The sequence below is a fragment of the Heteronotia binoei genome, chromosome 1, assembly GCF_032191835.1.
Source record: "Heteronotia binoei isolate CCM8104 ecotype False Entrance Well chromosome 1, APGP_CSIRO_Hbin_v1, whole genome shotgun sequence".
Lineage (NCBI taxonomy): Eukaryota > Metazoa > Chordata > Lepidosauria > Squamata > Gekkonidae > Heteronotia > Heteronotia binoei.
Genome location: NC_083223.1, coordinates 220,279,131 through 220,298,635, shown reverse-complemented (window position 1 = coordinate 220,298,635; position 19,505 = coordinate 220,279,131). Strand labels below are relative to the sequence as shown.

Below are 19,505 nucleotides of genomic sequence, written 5' to 3'. Positions count from 1 at the left end.
CAGACAGTTCTGATTCTTCTACCCAACTAGTTTTAAGAAAAAATTAAAACTGCCCTGAGCCTGCTTTGGTGGGGAGGGCAGGATATAAATCAATCAATCAATCAATCCATCAGCAAAGAAGCTAGGGAAGCTGAAACCAGGAGCAGAGGGAAAGGGCTGCTGAATCTTCTCTCCTCACATAATTTTCCACCTAAAAATCACCATTCTACTCATGCCCACATGCAAGGGGAAAGATACAGGGACCTCAAGAAGAAAAAAACTACTTGGGTAGGGAAGCAGATTTTGAATGGACAAACAACAGGAAGGGAAAGGGTTGAACATAGCCTCTCCCCACCCACTCCCATCCTCTGCTCTAGTCTGCAGCCTCTGCAGCTATGGCATGATGAAGCTGTTCAACAGTTTGGAAGAAGAATTACAAAACTGTCTACCACTTAAAATATGACTGTAAGTCTGACTATAGGAGATAGAGTATTTTTTAGTTTTAAGCACAGCACTGATTGAGGCTACTAATTAACGAAATAATCTGATAAATGCTGTGAGGATAAATGTTGTCAGCTAAATGATGTATGACTTCCACTGCTTATTATTAGAAAAAGAAGACTTTCAAGATTCACAGGCGAAGAAGCTGCCCACTACTGACAAAAGAAGGCTAACTGTCATCTTGATTAGTGCAATCAGTTCTGCTGTTGTATGATTTGATTCCAAAAAGCGCCAAACAGTGTTTTACAACAGGCATTAAAGCTGAGGAATACAACTTGATGCAGCACAACTCTAAGAATGAGAAATGATAGCATTTTGCCAAGTTCCAGCTGCTTTATAGGATGATTGTAGGACTATTACCTATGTCTGGTAAATAGAAATACTGTTTGCTTTTTTAAAATGGATCCACTAATAGTTACTATCATATCAGCAAGCCTTCAGATCAGAAATTCTTCTTCAGATGTAGGTACTGTATGTCCAGCCCACTGGTCATCACTGTTGCTCTTAAGAAAAAGTCAACAGGAACCTGGTGCATATAGCTTATTTAAATGCACTCACTTCAGAGCCAAACATGTACACTTCTTTAAGATACAGATCAATGAAAATCATTCTCACTCCCCTTATCAAAATGGCCAGATTTCCCTTGAGAAACTCACACTGGGAAGATGGAAAAAGCCTTCTGCTGTTCATAGTAATTAAGTATACTGCCTCTTTTACACAGTGTTTCCATTAAGGCAATCTGACAAAATCAAAAAATATTATTTCACTCACTGGCTAGTGGCTTGCACTAAAGCAAACTCTATTTGAACCATAGCTCCCCTTACACTTCAAGCACTGTATGCAGCCTGAGAATAACTTCAAATTTACGTATTTCCTACGAAGAATGCCAAGTACAAAAAGCATGAGCACATACCCTTGCTTCTTAATGAACTATATACGCATGTCTACTTCGTTATGTATAAATGCCGATTTACTAAAAGCTGCAGGCCACAGTGTAGATGGCTTCCAGCTAGTAGTAAATCAGCTTTGATGCACAATAAAATAGAATGTCTATCATGCTGATGAGTAAGCTCCCCTGTGAAACTTCTGCTTCTCTTACTTATTGCAATAGGCCTACCACATCACAAAAGATGGCTTAGATTATTTACAGATAACATCTTTCCAGAGAATTGGAAATAGTATTGTCAAGTATCATTGCATATGTAGATTACATGTTTCACAGCTGCCATTCCACTACAGTTTCTGGATTAAACTGTTTTTATACTTTTCTGTGGTACTTCAAGCAGCAACTAAGAAAAGTTAATATACAAGCTGGCAAGCAGCACAGCCCACACTGTTACAGCAAGCTTCTATTGAAGGGCAATCTATTGAAGAATACCCATGACAAGTTAACATCTAGTGGCTAACAGCATACAGAGTTCTCAAATGGGGAAGATCCCTTGGAACAGGGCTGCTTCATGCTTAAGAAGTCAAGGAAGTTGAAAAGGAACAGATTTCCCACAGGCAGAGCTACCCATTGCTTCTGCTATATTTATATGGCCCAGACGCAGAACATACATACTGCCTCCAAGGTGGAACTCATGCTTATCTGCACAACCACTAGTCTGCAGGATAGGAATTAAGAATTTCCCAGAGAAAAATATCTTAAATTATTTTTGCCAATTATATTCTCCGCTTACAGATTGTACGGATTTTATAACATCTTACTTTTTGAAACTGTATTTTAAATTAGGTTTACTGTGCTGCTATGCACCTTGATTTGCATGCAAAAACTAACAAGATACAACATTAACATATGTTGCCATTGATCTTCAGGCTCCAGGTGGATACTGGTACTGTCCCTTGGGAATTTTTTGGAATCGTGCCACCAACTCCAACAAAGCCTGCTTTTTACAGGAACTCACCTAGAAGCTTGTGTTACAGGCAGAAGCACAACTGGAATGGACATTGGGGAGGTGAGAGCGGCAAAGACCTGAAGCACATTTTTGGCTTGCCAGAAGTTTCCTGTTAGTAAAGCAACTAAATTTTATCCTGCCAAGGAATTGGCTTCTCTCTCAAATTCCTCCAACTGTAATTTGGTATTCCCAGAATTTAAGTTCCATGTTACTTTTGGAACAGACAATACAATGCTATCAGATGTAGCAACATCTTCATATTGAATATGAAAAAGTCTGTCAAATACAAATTTTTTAAAACAGAATATCAAACTGACAGGATTTTTTTTTTAAGCATCACACTAAAAGCACTGTGAAATGACTGCTCAGGGCACAGCATGTACTCCCATCAGTGCTGCAGTGGTAGCCAATGATAAATTTAGGCTATTTTTTCTAGTTTGGGGCTGCTTGTCAAGCAACGTATAATCCAGCCAGTTCCATACATTGTTTTTAAAGCCAGCTAGAGCTGTATGAGAACACTCATAACGGTTAGGGTGTCAGACCAGGAGACTCAGGTTTAAATCTCCACTCAGCCATGGAAGTTTGCTGGATGACAATGGACAAGCTCTCAACCTAATCTATTTAACAAAGTTGCTGTGAGGACAAAATGGAACAGAGGGGAATGAAGTAAGTCACTTTGGTCCCCATTGTGGAGAAAGGTAGCCCATAAATAAAGTAAATAAAGCATATAATACACATTAAGATTGGTGACATATGCCAATGCTTGTACTAATTGCTATCTGAAAAAGACATACTAGGCATAAATAGCCACTTATTTAAGGCATGCAGAAATCTGTAGGCCACCTAGCAGAAAAGTTTTTGTAAGCATGAAAATAGTTTTCTTTCATGCTGTCATTGTGCCATGAATAATATAGATATGTACATGGACAGACTGACTAGTGAAACATTTCTTGTGGTCTAATGACTTGTGGACAGGCAAGAACCATACCTTCTGCAAATACTCCAGTGCACACCATCTGCCCTTTATAGCTTACCTACAAGTCAACACTTGCACCAGTCATTAAAAGCCAAGAACTTTTGCAAAGCTTCTTTGCTTGGGGGCAATTCCTATTTGCCACAGCTTAATGCCATGCAAACTGGCTATTTACAAGAATGATGTATAGCTTAACAACTACCAACTTTCACACAAGTCTAAGGTGATTTAAATCCTAGGCATAAAATCATTAATTTGGTCAAACTTCTTAAAGTGAAAAGTTTTCCGGTAGTCCACTCTTCCCTTAAAAAGGCAACCCTCTTGGGCAAGACTTCACAGTTTTGGATTAATCATGTTTGGCTTTGACAGAAAAAAGCCCTTCTTAAAAGTATACAGTCTATCACTGGAACGGATCAATAACTAAAATATGAGTGGAAACAAACTAGAAGTCATCCATGCTGGAAAAAAAAACTACAACAAATTCCATAACTGAACTCATCCAAATCCTATGCTTGTTTATCTATAAATCTAATTTTCAAATGTGCCCCATCTGCTGATATTAAATCCACAGACAGGAGGAACACTTACCCAAACAGGCTTTTCTGCAAACTTGGGTGACGTCTGAGGTTTGCAAGAAAATCTAAAAAGTTTTTTTTTTTTAATTTAACCCCCCCCCCCCCCCCGATTTTTTAAAACATTGTCTGTGCTTGTGCAGGCAATGCACTTTCCCTCTCTCTCTCTCTCGGCTTGGCTTCGCGAACGAAGATTTAAGAAGGGTGCAATAGTCCACGTTTGCTGCAGGCTCGCTGGTGGCTGACAAGACCAATGTGGGACAGGCAGGTCCGGCCACAGCGCTGGAAAGGGGCCTGGTGGTTGCTACAATGACAAAGCCTCAGATTTGCCAGCAAGTGGGGAAACTTACTGTAAAATGAATCTGGCTTAATAAACTTAAGACATTAGAACAGCTGACTTTTTTCCAGTTTGGAAAACAACTGAACAGTAAAAAAGGTATAAACTCAATTTTCTAGAGTAAAAAAATGTTCACCAAGGCCACTGAAGGATGAGTTAGAAGTAATGGGCTTAAATTTCAGAAAGCAATTCAGGATGTGGAATAGTGCAGAGCAGTGGCTAAAGTAGTGGGCTTGGATGTGGGAAGTGAAAGAACAAAACATGTACATGAATCTTACAGAGTGGCAACTCTTATAAGCCACAACATCTGATACTACTATCTACATTGAGGAACTCAAGGCAGCTTACAGTGTAAATAAAATAACCAATATAAAAAGATCATGATTTAGAATCTCAGGACTGACAATAAATAAAATCATGTCAGATGCAGTCCTAAATATAACTTGTCTTCAATTGCCTTCTGAAGACTGAAAGTAATTTGGCCAGGTGCACCTCCCTGGGGAGGCTGTTCCTAAATCATGGAGCTGTCCCTGAAAAGGCCCTCTCTTATATGCCCACCACACAATCTTTGTTGACTGGCAAGTCAGTCAGGAGGGCCTCTCCCTGTGATCTTAATTTCTGGGCACTATAATAAAGAAATATTCAGGCAGGCAGCTGGGTTGGTCTAAAGCTGAACAAAGTTTGAGTCCGGTGGCACCTTTAAGTCGAAATATAAAATAAAATAAATAAATAAGATCAACAAAGTTTTATTCTAGGAACCTCAAACTTTGATCTTGAGCAATAAAGAAGTCTGCTATTGATTTCTATTCACCCAAATAGGGTTTCCAAGGCAGCAATCAAAACTTTTCAACATTAAAACAGCATTTAAAATAAAGTATATATTAAAATAATTCAATAACAATATATATGCAAAAACATAACAAGACCAGGGAGGAGGGTCAACAGTTAATGGGGGATACACTAAACTACTGAATCTAAAACACACCAGTTTCAGAACCTCCTTCTCTGAAGATTTCTAAGAGCATATTGATCTTTAATTTGTAAATGTTTCAGTCCTACTATATAAACTTTAAAATGTTCTACTTGCATAGCTCAAATATATAAAACTCCATATCTCATTTTGCAAGATGCTTATTGTTTAATTAATTAAGTTTCCAAAGCAAACTATTACACTAGAGATGTAAAATTTCTGGAAATTTTGAAGCTCAGAAAAAAATGGTTTTTTTTTGGGGGGGGGGACTGAAATTTTTGGAAAAATTAAAAAAAACCCCTACATTAGCGCTTCTTTTTTCTTTTTCAGATTGAAAGTCTTTACAAACATAAAATATGACTATGGACAATTTTACTTGGCATGAAATAATCACAACTAGCATATTAAAAATATAGTGTATCCAAACAATTATTACAAATTAAATTTACTTTTTAAATAATATTTATTTGTAATTGTAACAAATGGAGCAACATTCTCCTGAACTGTTTACTAGTTTATGTGGAACAGACCAAAAAACCTCCACTAAACAATTTTTTAAAATCCAGAAGTAACAATTATTCATATTTCCTCTCCACAGTATTAAATTATTATTATTAATAATAATAATAATAATAATATTTTATTTCTATCCCGCCCTCCCCGCCGAAGCAGGCTCAGGGCGGCTCACAACATATAACAAATACAAATTACAAATAAAAATTAAAAAATCATTTGCATAAAAAGAATCGACGAAGGGGGAAGTGTATAGAAGGGAGTGTAGGACTAAGTTTCAATGAATGGGCATGACCTAGGACTTGCTTGTCCTCAGTGCACAAAAATTAGAATAATCTGATACCATACATTTTTTTTGGAAATGATTTGGAAAATATTTGAATACTTTGTCTTAAAATATTTTATTAATCATGTTAAAATAAAACATTCTATTATCAATTTTTTTTCTTTTCTTTTTTCAATTGTTCAGAAAAAAACAAAAAAGGCTTCAGGGAAAAAACCGTTCCCCCCCCCCCGAATTTTCCAGTTTTTTTCCGGGCCTTCACATCTCTGTATTACACCAACAAACTTTTGGTTTGATTGAGAACAAGAATATCTACCAGGAATCAGTGAAGTAATTCCTATTATTGAGATAACAGTATTTAGACTGTAGAGAGGAAAATTATCTCCAGGTGTCAATGTTCCCTCTAAGCTACAGAATCTTATGAACAAAAATTCTACTTTGTGAGCTACTGGCATTAAAATTGTGAGCTACTGGCATTCAAGGTGTGAGCTACTGCATCTGCTCTGGGGCCATTTTTACTGAGCTAAGACAAAAGTGTGAGCTGGAGGCTAAAAATCTGTGAGCTAGCTCATGCTAACTCAGCTTAGAGGGAACACTGGTGTCTGTGTACTTATGAGTGAGCAACTGCCAATCCAGTTTACCGTGACAGTTTAAACACTAGGCGATGCTCCCAAGATCTTGTGCTCTGCTTTATAAATGCTTCTAAAAAAGCTGTACCTTTAAAAACACCTATTCATCTATTTAAGAAACTGAGCACAGCAGAGTAAATTTATAAAGTACATTTTTAATGTTATTGAGCATTTATTTATGGCTTTCAATGTTCAAATGTCTTATCATTAACTCAAACTGTACAGTGTTTTACAAATTTGAAAGTCTGCAGAATGATGCAACTTCCAATCTAACCACCATACAAAAAGCTACTAGTACACTGCCACTGGCCAGTGCCCTACACAGTAACTCCTTGTATGCCTCTATCTTCCCTTATGGTTATTACTGAATTGGGAGTTAACTACAAATTTATAGTATTCATAAAGATCACTTACCATAGCATAATGGCTCCTAAAAAGAGCAGTTATTCCAAAGTAGGGACAATGGTTGATTTTGGATAAATAAGGCTGCTTCCTCTGAAACCCTTTATTTAGTGTTTTCTAGTAACAAAACTATAGTTTATTTAGTAGTATACCTGAACTATATGAAAATTCCAAGACAAGCTTTCCCAAAAATCTGCAGAACAGAGGATTTTACTGCAGTTCTAATTAAGAGAAACTTAATTACAAATTAATGTTTCTGCTTCAGTCTCACCATGTTTATTTAATTCATTTATACCCCGCCTTTCTCCCCAGAGGGAACCCAAAGCAGCTTATATAATTCTCCTCTCCTCATTTTATCCTCACAATAACCCTGTGAGTTTAATTAGGCTGAGAAAGTGTGATTGGCCCAAGGTCACCCAGCAAGCTTCCATAACATTAGTGGGAATCTGAACTTAGGTCTTCTAGATACTAGTCCAACACTCTTAACTGCTACATCACACTGGCTTTCTGATGTTCACCCCCCTCCGACCCAGCACTCATCACATATCAGACTTACAAAGTCATAATGAGTAGCTACACAGCACCAGACAAGCCACTACATTTCTAAAAGAGACGTTTCAGCCCTATGAAAATACACTGTGCACTTTTGAAAAATAATGGTTAATTTAAATTTTATAAGTGGCATGAATCTGACATAGTGTTCAATTGAATTAACAAACAACACTCATTATCAAAAAAAGCCAACACATAATTAGTGCTGTTTGACAACTACTGAAGAAGTAACAGTTACCCATCAAGTATTTGCCATCCAACTAAACAAAGCACTTTAAAAGCTCTTTTAGATACACTGGCAAGTTTCTGAATTCAGCAAGTCTTAGGGCCTGATTCTTCCATTCTTATGAAAAGAAAGGTGTATCAGCCAAGTTAGAGCAATCCACTTTCCAAAAGCTACCAAAATCTACCTAATTCTCTGGCATATCCAGTTATTCATTATGCTTCAAGATGGAGGGGGGTCACACTGCACACAGTGCTTGCTGTTTGTCTTGTACCTACCAAGGAACACCGTGATTAGCAGATTGTCCTACAGATTGTCTTTTCCATGTAGAATGTGACTTGGTTTGCTGGAGTTCATCCTGAGCTATGTGCTCTATCATCTTGTTTCTGTAGTGTGTATGTTCTTTGTCCATTTTGCAGATTGTCCTGAATAATGCTGCTGGCTCTGCAGCATTAAAATCAGACAATAAAACAAAGCTGTTCAAGGGCAGAATATCAACAGTGGAAGCCTGCCAACTTCATGGAACCCCAAAGTTGTCTTGAAGTTCTAAACAATGGAATGGCAGCATACAGGTCTTTCAAACAAAGAAGAACTTCCATTTTTAAAATCATCATCCTGCGACAAGTAAATTGGCTGCGCCTAATACCTCGTTTTCAAAGCAGCTGAGCAAATGTTCAGCAATTTAGGGTTTTAATCTGTTTTTATATTGTATTGTTGTGGACCACCTTGAGCCCCGCATAAATGGGGAAGGGCGGTCAACCCTCCCCAAATAAACAAATAAATGTATAGTTCAGTAAGCACTCTTCTCCTGAGCCAGTCCTGAGAAGGAGTGTGTGTATCTGTTCAAAGACAAATATTAAAACCAGCGCAGCAAGGTTGTTTTAGGAACTCCATGAAAAAGGGTGGAAAGTAAACCACATGGGACATATATAATGGAATGAGGGGGAAACTGGTAGATTAGCATTAAGCAAGGGAGAGAAAGTGCTCTTTTCCATGTAGAATGTGACTTGGTTTGCTGGAGTTCATCCTGTGCTATGTGCTCTATCATCTTGTTTCTGTAGTGTGTATGTTCTTTGCTTGTGGCACTGTGTCATTTGAACTGCATAGGTTAATCTGTAGGCTACTACTAGGTGGATTTTTCTGCTTTTAGCAGCATTTTGCATATTCAGTATGGTAGAATGGTTACTGTCAGACTAACTTGGAAGATCCACTAAACCATGCAAGCTCACACAGTGACCTTGGGCCAGTCACTGTCTCTCAGCCTCTAACCTAACTCACAGGCTAGTTATTGGGAAGGTTAAATGAGGGAGAGAACAATGTTATAAATTGCTTTGAATCCCCACCAGAGAGAATAACAGGGTAAAATAATCTACATAAAAGAATCATAGTTCAGTATCGGTGCCATCAAACACAAAGTGACAGAGAAATTTAATAAATCACAGGAAAAAATATGCCATCTAAAAAGTTTAAAAATAAGACAAATTTCATGAAAAGGATGGAACAGTAAGAAGTGAAAAGAGGACAAGGAGGAACAAGTTGGGACGCATCTAGAATGGACAGAAAAGAGTAGGACATGCTCTGGATTTGAGGCTTTGTTTCATAAGTCACAGAAAGATGAGCACTTACTGGTTCATTTGAGGTCATGTTGCTTGCCATATGCGAGATGGTAAATATTTCCAGTAATGAGTACAAAATTCAAATAACTATATTAAGCATATATTCTTGAAGTCGCTATAATTGATTACAATCTGCTCCTCCGCATATATTTACTCAGAAAAAAAGTCCCAAGTTCAACAGAAATTTCTCCCCAAATATATTCAGAATTGCAGCTTTAATCTGTCAACAGTATACTTTTTGGCACTCTACAACAACCTCCAAGCACATTCAGAAAGCAAAATCACCAAGATCTTGAGTAGCAAAAAGGCTTCAAAATTAACATTTTGGCTCATAACTGTTGTATGTACATCATCTTCTACAATATATGTTATTCAATGAGTATTTCAGACTCAGTGTGTTTACTCTGAAGTCAGACTTACAAGGACTTATTTCCAAGTATATATGATTGAGACTGTAATTTTAGTGTTAATTACATCAGACAGTTGTTAAAACTTCACATTCACAATAATTTAGGTTTCAATTAAGCTAGTACAGAGAATATTGTTTACAGCACTGATCCTCAACTCATGAGCCAGTAGCCCTGGAGTCAAAGCCACACCTGAAGCAAGGATCAATGGATACAGCATAACCCTTGGCCCTGGGTTCAAATCCTTTTTCAACCCTGAAGGGATATACTTAATCTTAAGTATACCATATATTTAAACCATTTCCTAATCCCACAATTTTCAAAAGTTACTGAGCTCTATGGAGACAGTGGGCTATCAATTTGTATATACATATTAAACTTTAAATCAGAACATTTTAATAAGAACCACTGGTAAGCAACACAACCTGAGTCAAGCTATTAACAAGGCTTTTAATATTTTGGTTTGAAATTCTTTGCATGATTACACACACACACTAGTTTAGACCTGTTAGACCACAATAAATGCTAATAAAATTCAATAGTGCAAAGCAACTGAATACTTCTTATGCCAGTTTCAGCACTATCTGTTTTTCCAAGTAAACACTGAATTATTTTCCTTTGTAAGAACCCTTGCATAGAATTTGTCCATGATCATAAAGCAGCTCAATATTTTGACCTTCTCACTTCACCCTGTTCAAGTCTGTGCTATCTCTGTAACTGATTTAATAACAGCCTCAGAACAACACACATTCAATATTCACTTTACACTGAGAACAAAAGGAAATAATCTCTATCTAAAGTATAACTATATGAAGTATTCCCAAGCCTCACAGCATCCTACTTAAAAAATGTCCTACTCCGTTGCCCTTGGCAGCTTTGTTGAAAAAGTATGTCATGAATGAAGTCTTACAAATTGAGAAAGTTTTTTTTCCCAGGTAGAGCTTCTAAGCCGTTTTATTAAGACAGTGACAACACAACAGTCATTCACAGTACTGAACTCTTCTCTTTCTAAATCTCTGAAAATCAGAATGTGCAATGTTGGAAGCACATTCATTATGCATAGCACTAATTTTACAGGTACCAGAAACCTGCTGCAAACAGAAAGAATACCTACTGATTTGCCTGCAAATGACCTCCATTTCCAGTTTATGCAAATTCATGCAACATTCTGTAATCCATATAAAGAATTTCTTGGTTTAGTGATTCTAAAAGTCTAAATGGACATTTGCATAAATGGACATTTCCTCTGGGCACTTCCATATAGCTCTGCTATTTCATTGTTCTACAAGAGACCCAGAATGAGCATTTTATTTTGCATGCTGACTTCCAAGACAATAATCATATTCCTGCATGTTAACCTAAGGTTAAAGCATTTCCTCAATATTTTTACCCTAAAATCTTATGTCACATGACCTCCTGGTCACCCAAGGGAAGCCATTTTGTATGATAAAGGTTTTAATACAAAGTCAGTGTTGTATAGACATATTCTATAACAATAAATGAAAGTAGGAAAAACTCTTTTGCTTGACTAAGCACAATATCTTGTGGCAAGTGTCTTTAAAATAGCAGAACTTATTTGCTGCACCAAATAGAGCAGGGGTGGCCAAACCACGGCTCAGGAGCCACATACACATACTTTCACACATACTGTGTGGCTCCCTGAGGTCAAGAAACTTAATGCAGGCTTACTCTCAAGTAAACCTGCTTAACATCGGGACCTCAGTCAGCCTCTGAGCACTGACCCATAAGTAGGCAACTATTGCCAGCCCTTTCAAGAGAAGCTTAGAACAATAGAAGTGTGGAGCCATGCTAGATCCATTGGAGATACAGAGCAGTGCCAATTGAAATACTGTATCCCTTGGTGAGCTCTGAAAGTGGACGGAAGCAGCAGTCCAATTGCAGCCACACCTGTTTGGGAATTGCAGTCACACCTGGTTGGGAATTATTGGACTTCAGGAAGTCCTACAAACAAAGAAAGAACATTGCATATTGTCTTTGTAAAAAGGACTGTAAAAAAATTTCTAAATTAGTATGTGAAATACTGTGATTAAATTTTGTTTTTCAATATATGTAACAGTTAAAACCCTCATGGAGTGTTTAACAGTCATATACCTTACTTATGCCCGTGAGCTCTATGGTCTGATAACCTTGGTGTCAAGGCAAAGAGAGATGCATAATGATGCAAACAGTGGTCAGTGATTTATATGGTACATGTGTTTTCTTTTCCCACTGCTACCAAAAAATAATTTCCCTGACCTTTCCCTATGCTGGTCTTATGGGGACTATTCCCAGTTTTTGTTTTTTAAGAAAAGTTTCCTTCTAACATGACCGTGTTGTAAAGTGAATATATGTGTATTTTATCTTTCTGTGCAAAGGAAATATTAAGAGTCTTAATAAAGACATGTATGTAATATTTATTCATGTCTTGCGGCTCTCAAACATCTGATATTTATTCTATGTGGCTCTTAGGTCATGCAAGTTTGACCACCCCTGAAATAGAGAATCCTAGATTTATGGAAATAATTTTTTTGCATGTTTTAATCCTAAAGCTTCATCTGTGCACTTTCAATTCTGCATAACTGCTGCCTAGCACTAGATGTTAATGGACTATGTGGACCAATGGAGTAAGGCAACTTGATATGTTCAAAGCAGCTCCAAGTGAAATCAATTAACTTATTAGGGTTTGTAGAATCTTTCGGGATCAAGTGCCGTGTTCTACTGGAGAAAGTCTTCCTTCCTCTCCAGTAGAACACGGCACTTGATCCCGAAAGATTCTACAAACCCTAATGATGTTACCAGCCGTGAGAACCTGAATTCTTTGATAATTAACTTATTTTTAAGCATGATTAAGTTTGGGTTATAAGGCTCCCATTTTACAATGAAATCTACAGATGTAATCATACTTCTGCAGGTTCCTAATGCTAATATTAAAAACTGCCTACTTTACTGATCTTTGGGTGAATAAGATTGGTTTTCCAGGTTAAGTGTGTATTGGACTACAATTAAATAAAGTAGAACTTAGCCATGAAACACATGTAAATGCTGGGTAATATAAAATAACTACAGTTTGGGCCAAAATAATATTTCTTGCAAACAGGAAATCCCCCAACAAAATATAAGCTTCTTGCCAACTATATCGCGTATGTAAAGAACAAAATATAGTCTGTGAGAGGATGTGCATAGCGTGTTTGTTGCAAGTGATTACTCCATCTGAATTAGCAGTCTTCAGATTTTTTTTAAATGTAAGTTATTGAGAAATTATCAATAATTCAAAACTGCTGTCCCTTCTATGACATGTCACACTTTAATAGAAAAAAAACTTCACTAAGGTTTATTTCAAAATTAGATTGTGTACTACTAGACCTTTTAAAAGACTTTACATAATACTTGTGGTTAACAATAAAGCCTTACATTAAGTATTTCTATAAATAAAATGTAATTGTTCATATGTTCACAAAATAATTCTAAGATGCAATTTATTACTTCCTTCCATTTTGCTGATAAGGAACCAAAACCAAAGAGAAGAGAGAATTATGCAAGGTCCATGAAGCCACTTCAGACATGGCAAATGTCATACACACACGCCACTTAAATACAGAAAAGAGAACACAACTCATAAGCAAGTTGCCATGTACACAGCCATGTCACTGTAACTGGTCAGCTTCTGTGCTCATAGACACCTGTTTTGCTACTCAGTTACCATATCTCATGACCCAAACAAGAACTGTACATGGCAGAACTTCCATCTTCAGCACATATGAAAATGACTTCAGTATTTCCATGATGGAATATAAATACAAGACAAGGACTACTAATCACTGAGCCACAGCTACAGAGGTAGGTGCCAGAGCTTTGAGCACATAAGATCTTGTGCAGAGTCTGGCATCTTCTCCAGTCAACAGATTCTCAAGTTCAGTTCTAGGAAGGATCTCTCAGCCTGAGACCTCAGAGAGCTGCTTTAGGTAGACCAATCATTATACCGGCCAGGCAGCTTCACATGGCTCTTTTACTCAGAATACTCATTACAACTCTCTTTCACTCACAATTTGACAGCCTTGACAGACACTGGGAATAAGAAGATACTGTCATCATTTCTTAATTGATGGGATTGAGGAATATGAACCTTGAGCAAACACAAATATTTCTAAAAACTATCCTAATTCAGTGCCAGTATCAAATTCCAGAACTACAGTCAAGATAGTTAAAGCCACAACAAACAACTTTTAAAACACTCCATTTGAAACAATTATATACTGCTCACATATTTACTTCTCACTTGCTATTTGATCACAATATACCCAGATCTCTCAAAGTGATGAGAACAATTCTCACCACAACCCACTCCCAATAAATGTATTTTAAGTATTTTAAATCAGAGTATTATAGAAATATTTTTAAAACACAATTCCACCCCCTTTACTCACAAGTACCCCTTACAATTTAAACTTTCTAATACTTGTATACAAATGACTAATCGGTGAGCAGCAATTCAAAGTGATGGCCCTATCCGGTCCCCCAACTTGCTCACTGCTTCAACCTGCAAAATGAATGAATGAAGGTGAATGGGGTTGCTGACCATACTATCAGCTTTTACTGGTCAGAATATATATACATAAACCTCCCCAAAATCTGATTTTTCAAAACGCCTCTTGAGATTTTGTCCCTTCAGGAGCGATAGACATTTAGTGCAGGCTTCTAAGCATATCTACATCTCTCTATCTAGATACATATATTTTAAACGAAGTTTAGTCGCCTACACTAATAATTAATAGAGTGGGCCCTGCTCCCGGCTTCCTCTGTTCAAATGCTGCAGAAGAGGAAAGGGCACTCAAACTGCCAACAGCCTCAATCCAAGTATGAGACGAACCCACAGAGAACATTTTGCCCGCCCGTAACGGAGCTCGGTTCTGGAGTACCGTGCAAATTAGCATGCGGAGTTGGTCGGGGGGGGGGGGGGGGGCGATGTTCAAGTCCGGCTGCCGCTTCTTCCTCTTAAATTCTCACTGCGGGTGCGGAAAGCGGTACCCCAGGAACGCCGCCCGCTTTCTCCCTCAAGGCAGCCAGGCCTCTGAGAGGACCTGCCGGAAAGCGCCCAGGCTTAAACCTCTACCCCTTCAACCTATCCTAGTTGAGTTTACCTACCTAATCCCAGTTCAGCAGCATCGACTGTGATGGCAGCAGCTGAAGAAGCTGGTGGTGGTGCCAGGCCGGCACATCTCCCCCTTCCCTCCCACCTTCAGCTCAGCGCCGGCTTCCTCCTGGGTCCCAACATCGCCTCGCTTCCCCTCCGCTCGAGCTAAAGCAGCACGAGCACCCACCTTCCCTCGCCAGGAGATAACGCACTGTGCCCCCCTCCCTCACGGCCTGGGAAACAGCTCTCGCCTCAGGCACACAGAAAAAGGACGGGCGGAGGGGGGAGAAGGAGTGACAGCACCACCGCCAATCGTCGAAAACGAGCGCCTCCCTTTCGTCAGCCAATAATAGGAACTAGAATGCGGAGGCAGAGTCAAGTGTAGCCTATAGAAACACGCCTAGGCAGAAATTAGAGACCCAATCCCCGAAACAGACATAAGAATGGTTGCGTATTCCTACTCTCTGCTGCTCGCGGTCTCTCCGGGACTCCATATTGACTTTGGGCAGTGGGTAGAATTTCAACCGAGCAGCCATTTTGGAATGGGGAAAGAAACAATGCCGGTACTAGGGAGGGAGGCCGAAAGAGACGGGTGGTAAAAGCGTAAAGAAAGTGCTTCAGCACAGAGCCGTATGCAATTCAGGGTTATTTTGGAGATAGCCCCACTGAGTTAAATGGAACTTACTTCCAGGGAAATGCAAACAGCTTTCCAAAGTCAAAGAACTACAACCCGCAGCCTCAGTCAGATGGAAACTTATTTGTGTAGCCCATGATGCATTTCGCTGTGTGTTGTGCGGGGGGAGGGGGGTGATAAATCTTGTCTCTTTTTATGCTGCAAGCGCGTGTCTTAAATTTGTAATGGAAATTGCACATCCTTCTGCAGCACCGTCTCGCACCTAAACCATGAGAAGAGGGGAACAACCGCAGAAATATCGCCTATCCTGCAGCAGCGGCCCCGGGGATTGATCCAAGTGGGCAGCTGTGTTGGTCTGAAGCAGTAGAACAAAGTAGGAGTCAAGTGCATCTTGCATTTTATTCTGAATACAACTCTGTTGGTCTTAAAGGTGCACTTGACTCTTACTTTGTCCCCGGGGATTGTTCGTTTTCCGTTAACGGCGAGTTGAGCAATCTTTGTATGAGAGGTTCCTCAATTTCTTGAGACCCGATGGTGGACGAATGTTATATATAATATTCCACAACTAATAATAACATAACAAAGTTCTAGACTGTTCCTCCCCTCACTAAACCTTATGCTCTCGATTTTTTCTCGTTCCCCCGGGCTTTTTTTGTAGAAAAAGGCCAGTAGGAACTCATTTGCATATTAGGCCACTCCCCTGGTGCGAAGGCAGCTGGAACTGCGTTCCTGCTCAAAAAACCCTACTTATTGTATTCCAGTTTTTTAAATTATTAATACATATTAAGAGCTACCCACTTCAAACGACAATAGTGCCATCTTTCCTACCTTCTTGTCTCTGTACCATATAAATTATTTCCTCTCCCCATGCAACTTCTTCATAAACGTCTCTTAAATCATACTAACTTTGCTGAAATTTCACAAATCATTCATATAAACCAGCTCAGGCTGTCATTCCTTCTACTTCGAATCTCTCATTAATACATTCTCTTCTGGAGAAACACTATCAGATTTGGACTCAGTGGGTCTGGGAGTCCACAGTCATAAACTAATTGCCCCTCATTACACCTTTCCATCTCCTTTTTCCACTCTTTCAACTATTAGATGTCATTTGATTGCATCATTCACTCTCCCCCTGTCCCCCTGCTGGGTCTTCAGGCCTCAATTTGCAATAATGTACCCTATAATCTTCTGTTTCTGTTACTGAGCAGGTTATATAATCTAACTAAGTATAATATTCCATATATTGACTACAGTGGGCTCTAACACCAAAACTTGTCATGACAAACTTGTCTTTAAACTAAAAGCTGCTAATAGTACATTATTTCTGTTGAATTCTATTAGTCTGCCAGTCATAGTTATCTTTAAAAAAAACAGTGGTCATCACAACAGTGGCAAACTGAAGTATTGGTGACAGCAGAAACTGATGTGCATATAAAGTCACCATAGAAAAGGCTTCCATGTCGGAAAAATTATTCCTGTATATTAGATTCTGATGATTTCTGAATTTTTTAAAAAAGATACCCACAGCTACAAACTAATTTTGTTGTTTTTGTTTATTCAGGACAGGAGAACGTAAAATGACACTATAATAAAGTATTAAAACAGTATTACTATGATCGTGCAAATTGGGTGTAATTTTATTCAGGTTTTTAAAATATTTTGCTAAGACTGCTGGTGGTGGAAAGTGCTGTCTTGTCACAGCCAGTTCAGAGCAACCCTACAAGGTTTTCAGGGCAAGTGACGTATATGCATAGGTGGTTGGCCATTGCCTGCCTTTGTGTAGCAACCCTGGTCTTCCTTGGTGGTTTCCCACCCAAGTACTAATCAAGACTGACCCTGCATAGTTTCCAAAATCAGACTAGCCTGGGCCATCCAGGCCTGGACTACCACATGCAATTGAAAATATTTTATCAGTCTTGCAGAAGATAAAACATGGCTTCCAAAATCACTGTGGAGGTGGTACTGAAATCTAAACACTGCCACATCATAAAAGTCAAGAGGTCTAAGTAGACCTGGGATGAGGCTGGTTCGCATAATTAAATCTTTTGGGATCTCTGTTGGCCTCCCCTTGGATAGCCTTGCCAGATGCTTTTTGCTGCTTAAATGCAGAAATCCAGTAGAGAAAACATTTCCTCAATACAATGTACAGAATACAGCATATGTTGAATTTCTGTTTGTTGTGTACTTCTTAAAAGCACAAGGGACAGGTAGGAACAATGGGTATTCCTATGTCTTGCTGCAAACTTTCTAAATAATGCACAAAGTATCTTCACTTGGCAGTATGTGACTGCAATGTCAACATGACCACTGTTTTAATTTTTTATTCACATTCTCTCCCCCCTCCCCAGCCCTCCAAAGTCAGGTACCACATATGTGTCCCCACCCTGGGGTGAATCTCTTATCATTGCACTCCATGAAGCCGGATTCTAACATTGGTCAACATAACAATGTTCTTTTGACTTTGGCAGTAGAAATAGTTCTAGCAGATCTTTCTGGACTATCTCCTTGCAGTTTGTTCTATGCTTCTGCTACATCAGACTGTTACCCTTGTAGCTAAACATATGTACCACTCATCATACCCCTATCACTTTGCTTGTGCTGTAGCATACAAGTCCCTGGGTGCATGGAAAAACTACACTATGTCCTCATTTTACACCAATACTTAAATAGCTTTAAGCATATTAAACTACCTTTCTTTAGGCACTGTAGGGTTCCAACCAAAGGCAGTGGTAAACTATCTCTTCTTCTCTCTTGCCTTGAAAGCCCCTTGCTGAGATTGCCATAAGTCAGCTGTGACTTGACTGTGCTTTACAAACACATATAGGGCCCCAGCTACTATATATTAGTACCCAATTTCACTGAAGCCTCTCATCAGTTGAGAGCCAGTCTAGCCTCACCAACCTCTTCCCTCAAGCATTTAAAAGGCCCTAGCAAGACCTGGGACATGCTCAATGACTTCTTTCTACCCAGAAGCCCTATGGGCCATGGCCAAACATGTGAGGGGCCAATAATGCCTTCTGAGCAATTTCTGCCCCATTTATTCCCCTTCCCTGCCCCTGGGATGGATATTCCCAGCAGCTGATTGTCAGATGGCTGGCTGTCAAAGGGCCAGCTGTCATTGGGTGCCTGACTCTTAGAGGGCCAGCTGCCATAGATCAGCTGACTAGTTTAAGAACTTATAGAGTGCATCTGTGACCCCCACTGGGCCTGGTGGATGCTGGGCATGACCTCGTGGAGAGCTGAGAAGGAAGGTGACCTGGTGCTCAATACAAACTCCCAAGACAGGTCAGATTATTTTGGATTGATGTCCCCAGTCCCACATGCGTTTAGATTTATTTACCTCTGTTTGTTCTTATGGCAGAATTGGTAGCATAGAGTTTGGGAAATTCCTGAAACTTTGCGGGGGGGGGGGTGCTTGCAGAGTGTGAAATTTAGGGAGGGAAAGGAGCTCAGCAGGGATGTGATGCCATAGAGACTACCCTCTGAAGTTGCCATTTCTTCAAGGGAAACTGGAGTCTGGAGATCAGTTATAATTCTGTGAGAACTCCAGGCCCCACTTGGAGGATGTCAAGTCTAGCCTGGTGCTTATTTTTTTTTTGCCATTGGAGTTTATTTCCAAACATGTGTATTATAACACAAGTGCCTCACAATGTATGTACAACACACAGAAATCATACTCACAACTAAAGTCAAAGCTGCCTCTAGTCCATATTGAATTAGGTTACAGCTAGGTTAATAGCTGTAATATCCTTCCCCAGCCCTGACATTCTTGACTGTAAATTTTACTTGATCTGTGCTCCCATTTACAAAATAGTGATGAAAGCAGGTTGCAGGGTTGTTGTAAGAATCAGATGAATAGCATTGTGATAACATCCTACCTAACCC

At 39.1% G+C, this 19,505-nt stretch overlaps 1 protein-coding gene across 2 annotated transcripts in view; it reads right to left on the bottom strand.

Annotated features, from left to right (window-relative positions):
- The window catches only part of SOCS5 (suppressor of cytokine signaling 5), a 40,100-nt gene extending 24,832 nt beyond the window's left edge, over positions 1-15,268 (bottom strand). The window contains exon 1 of one of the 2 annotated variants that reach the window (XM_060247839.1): positions 14,995-15,268. The gene's annotated coding sequence lies outside the window, so the exon portion shown is untranslated. Of the gene's footprint in view, positions 1-14,990 lie in introns of both variants that reach the window. The other variant, XM_060247848.1, reaches the window with a different exon arrangement.
- Between the last annotated feature and the right edge of the window lie 4,237 nt (positions 15,269-19,505).